At 41.0% G+C, this 16,068-nt stretch overlaps 1 protein-coding gene across 1 annotated transcript in view; it reads right to left on the bottom strand.

Annotated features, from left to right (window-relative positions):
- csmd3b (CUB and Sushi multiple domains 3b) overlaps positions 1–16,068 on the bottom strand; it is a gene marked incomplete at its 5' end in the record, with an annotated part of 336,937 nt that overhangs the window by 138,127 nt on the left and 182,742 nt on the right. The gene's annotated exons all lie outside the window — the stretch shown is intronic.

Here is a 16,068-nt window from a genome sequence, read left to right as displayed (position 1 = left end):
GATGGTGGTCATGAAGGATTTCCGGAAACACTGACGCAAAGGATATTTGTGTTTGTTTCATATGTCAAGCCACAGTATCAGTTCCTCCCATTGGTCATTGCCTCAACCGTTTCACCAAAAAGTTGAGATTAGTTTAACTTGCTACTCACTCTGTGTTGCCCACTTATATTTTGCCAATCATTGTGGCAACTTGCTGAATTTCATCAATATTTCATGGTCTCTTGTCGCCACATCACCTCTTGTGTGCACAGCTCTTAGAGGGCAAACATATGTACCCATGTAATAGCTGTTTTATGAGAGAACAAACAGTAATACTTGGCAGTCAAACAATTTTTTCCACAAAAGAACAAACTGTAAACCAAGGTAGTCACACGGTAATTGTTAACTGTCACTGCAACCACCAGAAGTAAAAAAAAAATAAAAATAAAAAATGGGGGTGGTTCAGAGCGTTTAGAAAAGATAGTATGTTCAAAAGACATCTGTGTGTGTCTTTTTGTGTGTAGTCGCTGTGTCGGATGAAGTGAGAACAAAGTCTATTGTGCTTGTAATAGCACAGACTGAATTACACAGTGTCAGGACCTCACCGGCCAATACTACCTGTGTAGTTCTGCAGCTCCAGTGGAGTAACTGGGAAATATACTGCATGCTCAGGGGTACCACACTTTCACTTAATGAAGCAGGATGCAACAGTATTTCTTTTACAAAGTTCAGTCCCAGTTGGTCAGGGGGATTTAACTCAGAAACTGACATCAGTTGGATGATTATAATTATTCTTTTTCTTGCATTATTTACCTACATTGCACCAAACAGACTGATATATTGTATGCAAATATGCCAACTACATAAATGACAGACTTCAGTGTAACAATATTAGCTCCAATACTGACGCTTTGATGGCTCACAGCAGAAGGATATAGGACTCAATTTGCAGCACTTTCATCAAGTGGCGAGGATAGGTTTCCTTAATTGGCTGAGAAGAAGAACAAGGCTTGTGTGGTTGGCAGAGTGAAGACTGTGAGGTCACTGCTGGCAACATTAGAGGAGGTGACTGCTTTGCATTTGACACATAAAACACCCTTGTTCTTGCAAGACTTCAAAAACAATCTGCTGGCAACAACCCCACTTCTATACATTAGTTCTTTGATGTATGGTGGTTTCATCTTGTAGTGTGGACCAACAGGTCCTGTTTTCTTCCCATTACATTTTCATACAGATATTTTTAGCAACTTCACATTTGAGACGCGCACACACAAATGGTGTTAAAAGCGAAATAGACCGCCCTCTTATGTCCGCTTGTCTCCCTCTATGAACCGCAGCCCATTAATATCAACACACATACAAACACACCAGCGCGTGCTCTCATACACATCAATAGCGGCATTATAGCGTATACACCATCCAACAGCGGTAGCCTCTAATAACAGTGGTAAAAAGTGGAGCACAGGAATGCTGAGCCGGTGTTTTAGGTAGTGTGTCCGTGTGTGTGTTTGTGAGTGAACAGAGAGGGGGTCACCTTGTGCCCTAGATCAGTAGGATTCTCTGATGTCTGCTATTAGTCTCTCTCACACACGCACACACACACACCCACACACACACAGGATACACAGTGGTTTCACAGACCCAGGCGTACATGGACTGCCAACACAACAATACAAACACACAGCTGGGGATGTAGGTGAACAACATACTGTACATAAAGAACATGTCCTTAGTCGTACTGCATCACTCTGGGGAAAAGTAAAGGCATTGTGTATGGCTAATTTGTTGGGGCTGAATCATTAATACTGCTCAATGAATTAATTTAATTAGATGCACTTGGAAAAAAATAGACTGTAGAAAAAAGTACAATATCACTGTTTATTGTTAAATCTATTTGTCTTAATCTATTAACAACAATGCATTGTAGTGTACATATTCCGACATCTGTCTAACCCTCGCAAATTATATTCAGAAAGACTACTCGAGTGGTATTTAAATTGACCACAATATAGCAAATCAATGCTGAATGAGTCCTCTAGCTGGGCTGGACAGTAAATTCAATCCCTAGATTTACCCAAGACACAAGACATTTGAAATTTCAAATGTCAATACGTGACGTAATCCATTTATTGGCAAGTTTCCTGAGATGCCATATCAAAATGATTAGGTATTTATCTGTCTCTGTTGTACACAAAGTATGATTCATATCTGATAATAATAACAACAGGCATTGAAACATGACAGACATTAGCTCTCAATGGAGCCATAAGAAATAACTCTAATTTTAACTAAAGCCAACAGTGACAAGTTATCTCAGACTCTATCTTCTTATCCAAGAGACTCACAAATAAATGGTCACAATCACAATTTACTGCGCTATCTAAAAGCTTCAGGCATTTCAGATGTTCTTATCCAACATGCTGCAAAATCAGGAAGGAATCTGATTGGTCCTATATATGTGGAAGAAAATACTTAGCATCCCTGCTTTACTTTTAGTAAATACAATCTTAAGTAGTGTTTTTCCCAATAGCCTGAGCCAACCTGTGTCATTAGGGTCTTGCTCTTTGAGTCTCTATAAAGTATTTCTTCTTTGTTTACTTTAATAATCCTATGTATATCTAGTGCACGTAAGCAGAAAGTATGGAGGTTGCTTGCTTGGATACGCTGTATATGGATTGCTTGTCACGCGGGTTCCTGTCCATATGATGAGTTGTTGAGGTTTAGAAAGCGTGCATGTCAACTTCTCTCGGAGCCTGTGTGACTTATGGTTACCCGCAAAAAAAAAAAAAACTTCTCTGCATTTGTCTGACAAGACATTTACGTGTCCTTTTGGAGAAGCATAATCTGAGCACTAAGAAGACTGTAAATTGGCCCTGCACTAGAACGCAGTGCAGGGAGAAAAGTAAAGAAACACTCCAGTTCCTTTAACTTATTCTCCTCCTCTCTTTTCATTTCTTCACCTTTCTTTTATGTGCCTTTTTACATGTTCACTCACTCTGTAATGCACATTATTATTCATGTTTACAGCCCCCTTTTTCTCTTCCTGCTATGACATTATTACCCAGAGTACGCCGTGAGCATATTCAGTCTGTTCTAATATTAAAACAGGAATTTAACCGTAAGTCTATTCAGACAGTCCATGTGTGTGAAGTTAAAATATTTAACTATGTGCGCTGTAAGCACTTCACAATTCCGTGCTGCAAGATGAAGGTATAATTAGAAAAATCTCTCCTGGAGCAGCAGATGGAAACGTCACCAGTCTATATCCCTATACTATCTGGAAGCATCTCCTCCTAGCACTCTTTGTCTTACCAAGTACTTTTAAGAGGTAGCACAGCTTCTGCACAGGTCCCAAGCATGAACATAGGAGGAAGAAGAAAAATGACCATGTGTGCTTACGAACTACTGCCGTGGATAATTAAAACCGGAAATTAAGCTTGCAGCAGAAATCCTAATACTGAGCCAATAGCTCAGAAGCTAGCTGGTCTTCCCTGTGTGGGCAATTTGTAATGCATTATTAAACCATTCATCTATGCTGATGGCTTCTGTCTGTGACTGTTAAGTGTTCTCCCAAGATATCTGCTATAAAAGCACTTCAGAGCAGCCCTGAGGTATTATAGATCATCTTCAGATAGGCTCCAATGAACACCGTGGTCTAAGAGGGTGCCCTACTCTTTGATTTGACAGTGACAGAGGCGTTAAACACATCAGGTAAAGCTTGTTGTTAAGAGATCCTACCGCTTTGAAATGTCTGGAAGTGGAAGTGTGGAGAAAAAGAGCAAGATGTCTGAAGAGATCAAGAGCCATGAACGAGGCTTTGGAGATAGTCAAAAGACAAGTATTATGAAACAAAAGAAAACCAGAAGATATTACTTGCTCTGCTGAGATTTCCCTTTTGCACAATGGTCATGTTGGATGGTACCTTAACTCCCAATGCAATAGTTCCTCAATGCCAGGTCCAGAGTACAGGGGTTTTAAAAGGCCAAACTATTTTGAACCGTCACCTAACAGCAAGAAGGTTCTGGGTTTGAACCAGCCAGGGCGATTTTGTGTGTAGTCTGCACATTTTCTCTCTGACTGTGTCGGTTTTCTGCAGGTACTCTGGCTTACTCCCACAGTCCACAGAAATGCATGTAAAGTTAATTGGTGGTTCTAAATTGGCTGTAGGTGTGCGTGGCGAATGACTGGCAATTTGAGCAGAGAGTAAGCAGAGAGTAAGCTCCAGGCCCCCAGAGCCCTCTGTAAGATAATAGATTTTCTCATGCACAGGCTATAGGATTTAAAAATAATAAGGCGCCACACACTACAGGATACTGTCGAGACAGAAGGAGTAATGCACCAGTATATTTATAGCGAAGCAGATGTCAACACAATGGAGATTGTGGTGCAATGACTCGGAAATTTTGGTGGCACTTGAACATGTTTGGAAGGATATGGTTCAAATGGGTTGTCTGGTCTTCAGTGAGAACTGGAGGTGAGACTTTAAGTTTCAGATCTAATATATGTTATTAGTAAGCTAGCTAATTTTAGCTTGAGGAACTTGATGTTCTTTAGCTAGATGTTCTTTCTTCTTGTAGACGTGTACACTCTATTGTTTCTTTATTTCTTTTTTAAAATATGCATATTCAAAATCATCCAGACTATATATAACAATAAAAAGTTGGTAGGCAGGTCTGGGAATTTAAGACTGGGTCTGTGAATCCCTCACATTACCAGATAATTCTCAACATTGGTACTGATCAAGGTCCCTGACCAGATTTTTCTTGCAATTGTTCAAAGGGGTGTTTGGGGGATAAATCAGCCCAAAGCTCCTGCAGTCTGAGTCTGGCTTTAGGGAGAAAATGTTTTATAATTGGTGCTTGAAACTTCACAGGACACTGTCAGCAATCAACCACCAACAATGGCTGTTCCTGTAGATGTTCTCCAAGGTTACATCACTACTATTGTTTTCTGAGAGTCATCGGTCTTGTCAGGTAAGGTATTGAAAGAGGAGGAAAGCCTTGTGTTTCATGTCCAGCTACAACAATTCTAGGTTAAAAATAAATAAATACTGAAATAGCAAGTGTGTGCGTGTCCATTTATATGTGTGCGTGTATGTCTGCAGGAGACAGAATATCAAGTGGAGAGTTGCCAGAGGGAGCGAGAGAACATAATTGATTAAATACACTAGACCAAAAGAGCATCTCCCCCTCTCTCCATCTCTCTGTCTACCATCCTCCCATCCATCCTCCGTGCCTCTCAGAAAAATACAAACCAGCTTTTCAGCTGGCAGTATGGGAATGAAAGAGAAGGAGGAAATAAAGAGGAGTGGAAAGAGTGTTGAAGAAAGCAAAGATCGATGGAGGTGAGACAGTAAGAGAGAGAGAGAGAGAGAAAGAGAGAGAGAGAGAGCATTGAAAGTAGTGAGGGGAGGGAGGATGACACACTGGGACTGACAGAGGTACATTGCTTTGTTTGTTAGCTTGTTAATTATTCATCTTTAAGCAGAATGTAATCACAAAACACCAAAAGCAGTATGGCTATAGAGCAGAGTTTAGTGTGGGTAATTTATGAATAAAACATAAAAAAAAAATACATTTAAAGTAAAGACAGCCATTTTCTGCCGTGTTGAACACATGACAGGACACATTATGGTATAATCAAGTGTAGGGCTGTGTGCTTTTTGTACGTTCCTCAGAGTTTATTGGAAATAATAGCAACTAATTTACTGTATTTGTGCAAGTGTGTCATTAACAAGTTGATGCTGATGCTGTCGTGTAATCTGGATGTTGTGCCTTCTCTTTGATTTCATAAAAGTGAACTGAATCTTTTATTGTAAGATGTATTCAATCTGGTCTAAGTGCAATCAAGCAGTTGAGGTCTAATGTTCCTGTGCATGCTCATTCTTCCTCAGTTTGTCAAATTGCTCACTGTGTACGTTCTGCCGAATGTGATTCTGATCTCATGTGGCATCTTGCGCAGAAATGACAGATTGGCGTACAGATTGGCATACAGCGTGGCGCCGGCAACTTGATCTCTGGCTTATACATTTAGAGCTTCAACCTCTTATGGATGGCTCTTCATGCAAAATTCCTACACACATTTGTCATGTGGTTCACACTAACCAACGCCAACTTTTCTGTGTTCACGTACGTGTGCGTCTGCCCGCGTGTGCACATGTGTGCATTCATTAGATAGAAGGGGAATGCTACTTAATCAGGCAATCTGTCTTAATAGCCGCCTCTAATTAAGACAGGTGGGAACTGCCACACACACACACTAACATTCACAGAGAGGGAAAATGCACTTTCATACACACATGCACACACAGAAATGAACACACAAAGCCACGCTGCTGGAGTGTTGGGCTGAATGTAGTCTTGGTGGAGCCATCATCAATCAGAGACAGAGAAGTTCCCCGTATGTGTGTGCCTCTGTGTTTGTGCGCACGTTTGTTTATATACGTTGTGTATTTATGAATCTGCGCGCGGCCTGATGCGTGTTTCTGCGTGTTCGTGCTTGTGTGAGCATGCCTGCTGTGTCACTCTCCATCAATCTCAAATGGGCAGAGAGTAATCAGTGTTCACAACAGGACCCTGCTCTGTCTCTCCCTCCCCTCCCTTTATCTCATCTAAATTTCTCTCCTCCTCCTTGCTCGCCTCTTCACAGAGCAGCAAGGTGTTTTTAAACTGGCTTGCTCACACGGAGAACAGATGACTGAAATAAAGTGTGCGGGGGCGGCAGCGGCGGCGGAGGACTATATTGTGGGAAAAAAAGCACTTTGACATTAATATTTCATACATTTAGAGACGAGGAATTTAACTTTGAGAGAATCTGTTCTACACTTCTGAGAAGAGGTTTCATAGTTTGTTTTCAGGCCCTTGGCTCCAAATGAGGCACTTTGGCACTAAGTTTTATGACTTGGGTGTTGCATAAAGCCCTGACATTAACCCCATCCCACACCTCTTGGATGAACTGGTATACCACTGATGAGCCAGGCCTCATTATCGGTTATCGTTGCCTTATCTTCCTAATGCCGTTCTAGCTGCACAGGAACATATCTTTGCAGCCAGGATCCAAAATGTTCCAGAAAGCCTTCCCGGGTGTCTACATACTTTTGCCAATTAAATATCTTCAAAGCACATCTGAATAAATAGCGAAGAAGCGCTTGCTTAAAAATAAATATATGTACCAAAGCACCCACTGTGACACTGAAAAACCTACAGTGTGCATGGTGATAACGCTAAATTAAAGCTCTGACAGAGCTACTTTTAGGAGGTGATCACAATTTTGCGGCTAAACAAATAATTAGATTTGACTAGAAACAACTAAAGAAAATACTTTTTTTTCAGGCAGAAGCAGATAATTTATGCTTGTAAAGGTAGTTCAAGCAAAACACAATGACACTTCTTGTGTTTGTTGACATATGGTATAAAATCTAATTGTTTTAAGCCAGAATAACTACCATGCAAGCTAGACAAAGCATGTCTTTAGATTGCTAGGCTGAGTAGCTGCTTGGCAAAAAGCTGAGGTACCGGGTGATAAAGCTGAGTTTCAAATGATTACGTCTCTCCCTTGCTCTCTCCAGGTTTTACACTCCATCACTTTGTTCACTCCTTTCTGTTAGCTCAGTCTTCTCCCAGAAGCAAACTTAGGCGTCTCCATGCTTCAGCTCAAACTGTATACCTGTGAGAGATTTTGTGTGTGTGCGTTCGTGTACTTGTGCGGCTACAGTTGTGAAGACCCATCAGACTTTTGGACAATCAGACAGAGGACATTTGGCCAATCCTCACTTTCTCACACCACTTCAAAGGGCTGTTCAAGTGTGTGTCTGTGTGTGTGTCCAACACGCAGCTCAGCACAGTAATCAGAGCAGGGAATGAGGAGAAAAAGGGGGACAGAGACAAGGAGGAGGTGCTGGTGCAATTTTTTCATCATTATTATACCGCATAACTACAAACAAGCCGAACCATACAAAGACATAAATACGTGTTCATGCACACGGTTTGGCTTTGGCGCAGGGAAATGGCAGAGACAACGTATTTATGCCAGTAGAATTAATTTGCTGTGGCTGCCTGGCAGAACTACATATTGTGCTCCAGTGGTCCTCAACCTTTAGCCCTCTTGGGTTTGGCTTAGCAACACCTGGAAAGGTTACTTGCTCTGGGAATAGTAAATATCCAATTTCCCTGTCTAGTAACAGTGACCTGTAAAAACACAGTCCCTATAGTAACCACACTTGTCCGCTTTAATTAATGTCCGGCAACATCTCGTACCTTGTTTTAACAAACGCCCTTTGCTAAAAGTAGAGCTTTGTGGTACAAAAGTTATATGTGATTTAACAAAGATATTCTGTTATTTTAAGAAGGCAGACACATAATAGAAAAGCCAACCCAGCAGACTATTCAGCGCATTTTTCACATTTTAGTTTTAGAGACCGTCGCCGAAACAAATTAAGTAAGTTGCCGAGTAAACATTTCCCACTTTTATACCCAGAAAAAAATCTGTTTTGGCATTTCTTCCAGCCAGCGGCAATAGTTTGGATGACAGTTAAAAATACAAAGATCATATAAACACAAGATAATTATGGTTAAGCTCTGTCATGGTGTTTGGTGCAATAAAGAGCAAAAGTTGAAGATGCCTCAAAGCGCCAGAGAGGAAATGACCTATTTTGATTTTTTTTTTTTTAATCCCACGTGAATGTGTTTAACTTTGTTTGCATAAACACTATAATCTAATTATCACACACTAATCTAATTATAAACCTTACTCTGATTCTAAGAGTAATTCGATTAAGTTGTTTACATGCACAGCAGAAGACGATTTATCTTAATATACCCATCTTGATGCAATCTTGCATAGTGTGTGTTGACTGAATTAATTGTCATGTGCTTTTGCCCCCCCATAGCCGACCAGTAATTGCAGTAAACCGGCCTCATGAAATGCTAATTGTCGGCCTTTTCCAGGAGCTCCTATGTAAGAATCCTGCAGCGTGTCCAGATTGGAAACATTAATGCCAGCAGGGAAAAAGACAGTGGCTCTAAAAATTAACACTCCCATATATTGGGCAAGCAGAACAGACTGGAAGAATTCAGATGGACAGATTTAGCTAGCGTATGGTGTTTACATCTCTGAACAATCTCCGAATAATACGGTTAATTTCACAGTTCTCCACACATTTTAAACCTGCAGCGAGCACTTCTCTACCGTATATGTTCAGTGAAGGAAGCAGTGGATTAAGATGTACGCTTGGCTTTAATTTAAGCATTCTCGTGATCACATTTAGCTTTACAGACAGGTGGTAGGTGTCAGTTAAAGTTCCTCTATGCATCTCTGAATCTCTCTCAGTGGCTCTGTCTCTTTTTTGTCTACAACCTCTTTCCTCCCCCATGAGTCCCTCTGATGGCTTTCTCTTCCCGCGTCTCCCCCTCCATTCCTCTTATTCTTCTTTCCACCTCTCTTCTCCTGTCAGCTCTCATCTCCCCAAGTCCGTGTCCCTGCTTCCAGGCCTCTACTTTCGTCTCCTCCCCACCTCACCTTCTTACCTTTCATCTCCACTTCTTCTCTCCTGGCTCCTGTTGTCACCCCAATTGCCCTTTTCGGCTCCTCTTTTCTAGCCATTCCTCTCTTGTCCCCTGTCTCTTTGCCTCTCTTGTCTTCTTCTGCGTGACCTGACACCGCCTCCCTAAAACGCCATGACACCTCTCTCACTGTCCTCTCATTTTGCCTCTCCTCGCTTGTATATTGGCTCCCGCAAATAAGACCTCACTTTAGTCATCAGTTTCAAAGCCTAACAAAGGTTGTGGGTTAATCAAGTACTGGATTTGTGTAGACAATATCGCTGCAGACCTAAATTATGCTTTGGGCCACCAGAAATTGGATTTAAAAATTTATGGCCCTGGAGAAACAGTGTGAAGGTCACTGCTATAACCTATAAGCCCCAATGTTGCAAAGAGATTCAGAGGGAAACAGTCTGCATCATGAACTTGTTTACAACCTCTCTATGAGAGTCGTTTGGCCTATCAATGTGGCTGCTAATGGATTCTCTGGAGTCCTCTGTGACTCTCAAACAGGCGGTTGATGCGATTTGCTGCAGTTCATTTTGGGAAAAAGAAAGAATAACACCATAAAATGTCTGTTTTTCTGTGTGTTTGAGGCGTTACACTATGTTTCACTACCGGAATGACGACAACCACTATGCAACAATACTGGCTGCACTTAATCAGAGCAGTGCTGTTGAAATTATGGCCTTGTTTACCAATATTAGAGAATACATCTGAAAAAGCAATCCCCCTTTAATGCATTTTGTTATTTTTTTTATTGTGTTAGTGAAATTCTTTTTTGCCCAGAAACAAAACATAGCCATAAGAATGAGGTTCAAGCTTTCTTAAATTCATCTTCAACGTATTTTAATGCTGCAGGCTAAGCCATGTCTTTGCAGATACAATTCTTCAAAGATACTCTGCCTACTACAGTTGTTTAGAGGCTTTAAATGCTAATTTCCTCAAGTAACTGTAACAGCACTAATATATGGTAACCCACCCACCCACAAGTAACGCAATTATAAAGATTCACTGATCATCCAAAACACTATGATTGCCACTGTCCAATATGCTGTTGGTCCCTTACCAAAACAGCTCTGACTCTACAAGACCTCTGGAGCCTCCCGGGATGTTAGCAAGTGATCCTCACTGCACTATGAACTGACTTTGTGAGTTGTTGCTGTCTCTAAACAGACTTGCTAATCCCCATCCCCTCTGTGGCTAGGACTACTCTTGGTAGTCACGTTAACTACAAGCACCGATGGCTCACTCATTGTCAAATACACTGATCACCCACAACATTAAAATGATCATCAGATGAAGTAAATGACACTGATGATCTCATTACAATGAAATGTTCTTCTGGGAAACGTGGGTCCTGATTTATGTAAATTTACTTTGACTGGTACCACCACGTGAACAATGCTGCAGACCAAGCACACCCTTATGGCGACGGCAAACCCTGACAGCAGGGGGCCAAAACTATGGAACAAAATACACTGCACCACAGTCTTGAGGAAGACGATAAAGGCCTCCTCACTCTTTGGATCCCATCCGACTTGATCAACAGAATGTATCGGAACAAGCCTGAAACATAAAGGCCCTACTCTGCAACCTACACAAGTCAATGCTACTTATATCCTGGAAGCAGACTCTACAGTCCACTCTTACATGTTCTGTGTGAATGCCTCAGTTATTCAGAACTGTTTTGGCGGTACGATTGGGACCTACACAATGTAAGGGAGGAGGTTTTAATGTTGTGGCTAATCTGTGCATATCCCTGTGCTGTTGTTGTGAAGTAATCAACTTTATTTATTATGAAATTATCAGTCGTTTGACTTCTGTTTATTGCATGGTTACGTATTATTTCCACAACTGTCTCAATGTTTTGTCTTTGACATTTTTTGGGGATTTCTTCAGATTTTCCTCAGATTTCTCTCGCTAGAAAGTTTTACATATTCTTCAGGCCTATCCAGAAGTGTCACATGTATTCATAACCGCATTAAGCATTGGAAAATATGTTTGGAAATTCAGAAACCTGAACTGTATGTTACCTTGTCGTATATTGGTTCGCTTTTCTTGGTACTTTTATACTCAACCAGTGGAATATTGCAGAACCCCTGGTAATAAAGTCTCTCATGGCAATTTCTAGCACAAGATACACACACAAACATGCAAATGCTAATAGTGGTTTAAGAATTCCACGGAGTACTTTTAAGCCACAAAGGTGTTTCTCAACCAGGGTCGAACTCATTACTGGGTTATGACAAAAATTAGAGCTTGGTGCGCCTCTCTGTGTGTTTCCCTGAGTCTTTGAAATAATCTGATACGTGTGTCTTTGTTTGTAGTGTGTGTGAGTGAGAAGCAGAAAAGGTGTGTGTTCGTGTTCAAGGTCACCACTCCATTTCCGATTCGGGATGGTGCCGCTATCCCAGCATCCTCTCTGCCAGCAGCATTGATTAGCACTCGGCAAGCATAACATCACTCACACACACATACACACACACACACCTGTACCCACACCCTCTCTTTGTCTTGTACACACTCTGCTCCTTTCCTATCTCAAACGAATGCTAATGCCTTGAGCAGAGCAGGTCTCTCTTATGCAAACTCACACGCAAACATGCGATGCGTTATGATGTTTGCATAGAATAAGAACAACCCAGAACAACGGGGAGTCGAGCTGAGCCAAGCAGAAACAAAACAGTTGAAATTTCAGCACTGTACGAAATGAGGAAATTCTGATTGATGATGCTGGAGAAATTGGGCTTATTTCTCTGGGAAAACATGAACCTCCTCCAGTCATAACGTACTTAGATGTTTTTCACTTACTTAGAAATGTTGCAAGGTAGTATTTCTACTTCTGCTTCCTAGTTATTGGACTACATTAAGATTACAATGGAGCAGACTGACAGAGTTTAAGCCACATGTTTTCTTCCTTTAGTGTGACTTTAATCAATAAAAATGCCAGTTATCAGTTATCTTATTTCAGGGATTATGCCGCGATGCAAACTTTTCCATGTATGATTGCTGTTGATATATACTTTAGAAGTCTAATTAAATTCCTAATGGCACAGATCAAGAACACAGTATGATCTAATGGTTTATTATGCAGCTCCATATTTCTCTGTTGCATTCAAGAATGCATGTTGCACATACTGAGCAATGTGTGTGTTCGCGAATATCAAGAGTCACGCTGTGGCGTCAGGGTAGAATTAACTGTCTGCTAAACCGGGCTGCCTGCAGTGATATGACTCCGGGCAAATCTGACAAATTAATTTTTAGTGGTCCTAAAAAACAATTCCTAGACAAGCAGGAGATTGGTAAATGACAGACTTGGAAAAGCCTAGTCACCATTACAGTGGATTGTGTGACAGGCTGTCAAGTAGGGGCGCCTAAGGGCTCTAAACAGTAAACTATATTCAGTAGTTATGTAGAGTGGCATGTAAGGAAGAGGAGAGAGCAACAAATGAATGGACAGGCACGCTTACGGATGGATGGATGGATGGATGGATGGATGGATGGATGGATGATGGAGAGATGAAGAGAAGAGGTGAGATCACTCTATTTAAGATGCTCTACATGGTTTCAAGGGCAACTGATTCTGAAACAACAAAATATAAAATATGTGTGCATTAGTGTGTGTAGTGTTGAGGCTGGGATTACAGGCATTTAGCTCACGGAGATACACTTCTCTCATAGGCGAGAGCACACCTCTCTGCATACTAATGAGACACAAGTGTCTGTATGAGTGTCTCTGAGTGTGTTTGTGAATGTGCGTGAGTAGTGATTGTGCGAGTGTGTTACTTTGCATATGAACACCCGTGTATGTCCGTGTGTGTGTGTGTGCGCGTGCGTGTGTGTGAAACTGCTGTTGACAGCCCTGCAGCAACTGATAAACACATAACTAATTCTTCCACACACTTACGCATTAGAAAATAAGCCATTAGCTTTCTCTGTTAATTGCCATTGGAAATTAGCATTTTAGCTACTAGCTTCTCTTATAAATTTGAAGTGGAAACAAGTATATTAGCAGCTGGCGGTGTGGGGCGTTTTCTAAAGAATCAGGCAGATGGTCTGGTATTTATAGACTATCCCGCAACAAAAGGGGCAGCAGATTAAGTTTTGCAAGAGCTAATGCAGCAATTTAAGGTCAACCTGACCATTCATATGTATGTGTATACGCCAATTGTGCCTTAGTGAAAAAAGCAACATGTATCACACCTCTTGTAATACATTTTCAACTATTTTAGGTGTGTAAAAACACTGCTGCCGCTGATACCTTGATTCTTGAACAGTATAGCGTTTGAACCTCCTCATGAACGCAAGCTTCCTTTTATTTCACATCATCTGGTTGTTCATTGCTCCAACAATAAATAAAGATCTCATTTGCACACTTCCCCCACAGCCTATAATGCTGTTTTGAAATGAAGTTATGAGTCTTCTCAGGGGCACTGTGATTACCCAAGTCATCCTCCAATGCATCTGTGAGCTGGCTTTGGAATATTTATCTGTCTCCGTTTCTTTTCATGTTGGAATTGCGCTTTGAATTTGAATTTATCTGGGAAGCATCCTACACAAATGCAGACGTTGTACATCAGCTCTACTGGCATGGCTGTTTGGGGCAGCTATGACAGCCATGGGTCAGCTCCAAAAGGGATGGCATCTACGGCTTTCTAAAATTGTGAATTATAATAATAAAATATAATGAATTTCTCTTTGTCATGAATACAGCATCTGGCCAGGTTTTGTAATGTGCATGTGTTACCTGAAAAAGGCCTTGGGAAAACATAATTTACAAAGAAAAAAACCACTGCTATCAAACTCCTGTCAATTTAACCAGAAACAGATGGCCTGATTTCCAGTCTGCTGAATGCTAGCAGTGCTAATGGCAGTCACTGGTGTAAGTCTGTCATCAAGATTACCTCAGAAGAATGTTCCTGTAATTTGCACCGTTCTTAGTGAAGGGTAAAATGTCCTTCAGGATCCTCTTTGACAATATAATCTTCGCTGGTTAATATGTTTTAACAGATTAGACAGAGATAGCTGGTTGCTAAAACGGCTTTCACGAACTGCTAAGTTATAATTTAACAAGACGCTTCCTGTTCAACTTATTCTAATGTCATTTCAATGTGCCTCGTCCTTCCGTAATCATAATCATTCTGATAAGACAGATAAATAAAGGATGTTTACAAAGTAGGGGCATGGGAAAAGTCTTGTTTACAGAGTGACTTTTTTGTCAATATCAAGCTTCAGGAATTATCATGAGACCAAAGAGGACTGATGCTAATGTGCACATGAACACACAAACACACACCACACAGTACATGACATTAGATCAATGTGACACACGCTTAATTATGAATGCACATTCAAACAAGCGTTTAAGCACAGAACAAGGCTTACACAGCGGTGCATGTGAATTGATGTGATCGGTTTCCATTCTTTTTTAACCTAACTAGAGAATCAACTCCACCTAATTTGCAGCTAACTTCAACTCCCTCTGGATCTGGAAGAGGGATGACATGTTGCCAACCGACAAAGGCAGTCTAGGACTTCCTGGATGAGGACAAAAAATTCTCTTTTTGTAGCCACAAAGCAAAATAAGCTAGTTAGGTATACATTTCCGAAGACTATAAACTGACAAAAGCAGCAAAATTTGACATGACTTCAGCATCTGAAACGCCACTGATTAGTTTCTCAGCCTATACTATACTAAACATGTGCCATGTTGTTCCAATGTGCAAATACAGATGACAAACATAGATTATACTATCAGTAGCCACTTATACCTAACCAGCAGGGAGTTCTGACCTTAGAAGAGTCTGCTGTGAAACGCGCTTCCTCAGAGATCTCGGTCCATGCTAAGTCCCTATTGATTTCCCAGCGTACATTCACAATGTATTACATTTACAATAGTGTGCTTGAACTCTTTATGTTGTTAGAAACCACTGATCTCAAAGGCATCTCTATAAAAGGGTCAGTTTAGCTGCTACATTATTAACAACATCAGGGCATGTTGGTATGAGTTTAGCTCCAGGCTCTATGTTGGAATATAACTTTCCTCTCAGAACAAAACTACTGCGGGATTGTAAAGCTGGCGCTGAAGGAGACTCGTGACGGTATGAGGACATCAACACGGTGACCTTAGCGCACCATATGGGACTCCAGAGTTAATTCATCGAGCAAATAACTAAACAGCAATACATCACATGGGCCAAGACACCAGCCAGGGTAAATCACACACTAGCAGCCACCGACACATTTCACCCCAAAGGCCAACAATCTAAATCTGAGCAATAAATATTGGTTGTAAATACTAGAGCAGTAAGGGTTTGTGTATGTCCTCAGCTCAAAATTAAGCCTTGATGCCCGAAATCTGATTTATGAAAATGTTTTACAAATGCATTGATTTGGTCTAAAACTTGTTTTTTTCTTCTCACTGTGAATATGTGGCCATTATAAAAGACATTTCATTTTATAGGCCAAGTTCTTATGCTTAGAGCATATCACTGGAGAATCTCAACATTCAATGTATGGCCAGTTTTCTTGGTGCCTTATTGCATGT

The sequence above is a fragment of the Chelon labrosus genome (genome assembly GCF_963514085.1).
Source record: "Chelon labrosus genome assembly, chromosome: 16".
In the NCBI taxonomy this organism is placed as follows: Eukaryota; Metazoa; Chordata; class Actinopteri; order Mugiliformes; family Mugilidae; genus Chelon; species Chelon labrosus.
Note: the sequence above shows the minus strand (reverse complement) of the source record. Positions and strands in the feature narration are given on the sequence as shown.